Source organism: Lipotes vexillifer, unplaced genomic scaffold (assembly GCF_000442215.2).
Source record: "Lipotes vexillifer unplaced genomic scaffold, Lipotes_vexillifer_v1.1 scaffold386, whole genome shotgun sequence".
Lineage (NCBI taxonomy): Eukaryota > Metazoa > Chordata > Mammalia > Artiodactyla > Lipotidae > Lipotes > Lipotes vexillifer.
In genome coordinates, this window is record NW_006772588.1 from 1,323,091 (window position 1) to 1,326,086 (window position 2,996).

The following is a 2,996-nucleotide window of genomic DNA, read 5'->3' on the forward strand; positions in this document are numbered from 1 at the left end:
ATATATATATATATATATATATATAACTGAATCACTTTGCTGTACAGCAGAAACTAACACAACGTAGTAAATCAGCTATACTTTAGTAAAATAAATTTCAAAAATAAAAGAAGGGTCATTAATGGATGCTTTCTTCAGCTGATAGACATCATAAGCAGTTAATAGCCCAAGGAAATCCACCCTTCTTGAAGTCTGCATTTACTATCAAGGGCTTCTCACTGACAAGAGAGTTCAAGTTGTCCAAGGAACAGATTGGGGGTGGACATCAGGTCAGGATTAGAGTGAGAGGGAGCTGAGGTGCCTGTCTCAGCTTCTTCTGGAGGAGTAGAGTAGGGCTGCCAGAAGCTGAAGGAGCCAAGCCAATAGCAGGATACCATCACTTGTGAAATGCATCCCAATTCTAAAGACTTAAAATGTGGGAAATTACTCATATTGGGATCAATGCATTGAAAGGGTCCTCTAAGGCCTGTCTGAATTAGCATAGTGTCTGATTTAAGAATCATTTAAAGAAACCTGTCTTTATGACTTTCAAGTACACACAGAACTGCTTGCATAGGAAAAGACTCTTAGGGAGTTGCTTTATGGATAGAAAAGAGTCAATAATTTTATTAGTGTGTTTGTAAATAGTCTTTAAAACAGTTCTTCCAAGTAGTCCAAGTGCTTATTATGTAATGTTTCCATCACAGTTTGCCTTCCAGGTATGTCTCTAGGTCCTCCTGTCCCTCTCTACTAACTCCCGTCTTTTCCATATATACAATTTCTATCTTAAGTATACACAGGTTTACCTGTGAAAAGTTTTTAATTTTTAAACCTGTGAAAAGTTTTTAATATTGTAACTAAAGGTGTTTAACATATCACTGATACCCAAATACACAAACAAGCATATAGAAGGCCAAAGCATTTGAGAAAGCACTTGCATTAAGTCAGGAGTATCAAACTTGACAAGAGATTGCCGAAGAAAGTATAGGGCCATTTAGGATGAATGTTGCTGTCGAATAAATGTTTCTGCCTCTCCACCCAAGTTCATGTATCGAAACCCTAATCCTCACTGTGATAGTATTTGCAGGTAGGGTCTTTGGGTGGTTTAGATTAGCTTTAGATAAGGTCATGAGGATGGAGCTTCCATGGTGGGAATAGTGCCCTTATATGAAGAGGAAGAGACCAGAGTCCCCCATCCTCTCTCTCTGCCATGTGAGGATACAGCAAGAAGGCAGCCATCTGCAAACCAGGGAGAGGGCTCTCGTCAGATGCTGAATTTGCCAGCACCTTGATTTTGGGTTTCTCAGCCTCCGGAGCTGTGAGAAATAATATTTAATGTTTAAACTACCCAGTCTATGGTATTTGCAGCCTGAACTGACTGAGACAAGTGTGAAAAACTTGGAAAAAGTTCAGGAAGACAGAATTAAGAAGAATAAAACTATGGTGAGAGAATAAAATTGGAATATTTAACTTGCAGAAAGGAAGCTAAAGGAGTGATTTAATAAGAATTTAAAGAACGGCTATGTATAACTAATGAAGGATGTCCTTGGTCTAAAAAAAAAAAAGAATAGAAAAGGTGGGTAAGGAATTTAATTTAGACGTTAAGCAGCATTTCCTGACAGTGCTATTTTAAAGAACAGGAATTAAAAGGAATTAAATTACCTACCTATTTATTTATTCATTCATTATTTCCTTTATTGGTGAGAGTTGAGAGTGGGAGAGGGACAGGAGAAGTATTATGTAGTTGATTTAAAGTCAGTCTTGAAATCTAGGGTTCCTGAAATCTGATATTCAGAGAAATTTCTACTGGCTTTATAGTCTGGATTCTCCTTGCCAATTTATCAATTCTCTCATTAACCTAAGAAATCTGTTATCATAAGCTTGGCAAAATAGTTTCTCTAAAAGTTTTAGTGAAGGAATGAATAAAGAGTGGATAAATTAATTACAAGTAATTCAGTGGCACAAGATTATATTCACAAAATTCAGTATGTCTTTTTAGGGGAATTCCCTGGCGGTCCAGTGGTTAAGACTCCGCGCTTCCACTGCAGAGGGAGTGGGTTCAATCCCTGGTCGGGGAGCTAATCCCACATGCTGCACAGCAAGGCCAAAAATTTAAAAAGAAAAATTCAGTTTGTCTTTTTAAATTTCTAACTCCAAATAATAATAGTAAATAATTACACAGCTGGTTTGGGGATATGATAGTAACAATTTAGAGCTCTCTCTTTCTCTCCCTCTTTGTCTCTCTCTTTTCTACTTATCTCCCTCTGTTTTCTTTTTCCTTCTTATTTTCTTTCAACAGGTATTTATTCAGCACATTATAAGTGAAGGTCTAATCAAGAGACAGAAACTACATGGTGAGTTGAACAGGGAAAGTTTGATATGAAGAATTAGTAACTGTAACAGGGATTGGAGTGATGAGGAATTGGCTATAGTAAGAAGGAAAGAAAAGAAAACTCAAAACAACATAGGAATAGTGGATATAAGGAGGAACCACTACCCCTAGGATTGAGATAGGGCATCCAAGGAGAGGCCTCCAGGACCGTGATCCAGACGTTGTTGGAAAGTGTGCAGCTGTGGCTTGTTGGATGGCAGAGAAGTCACTCTGGTGTCATGCCAGCAGAACTGCAGGAAATCTGCCTCTGAGGTGCCCGAGAAAGCTGTCGTGGGGAGTGCAACACTTGAGAAGTTGCCAGAAACCCACCTGAAGAGATGCCAGGGAAACAGTTCACAGGAAGATATCTCACTCCACTGCTAAGCTCCCTGAGGAAGTGCTGGGGGAAGCTTCTAGCACTGGGTCCCACTGGCCATAACACACCACGGGAGCCAGGAAGTGGAGAAGTCAATTGTGCTGCAGTTTCTGGGTGTGGAGAAGCTGTGTGTGCCGCAGGGGCAGGACAGTGGAAAAACCGGGCTGTAGGACCCTGAGGAGAAGCACACTACAGCAGGAGGAGAAACCTCTTCTTCCTCCAGTGTCTACACAGCACTTCCTTTTTTTTTTTTTTTTTTTTTTTTTTTTG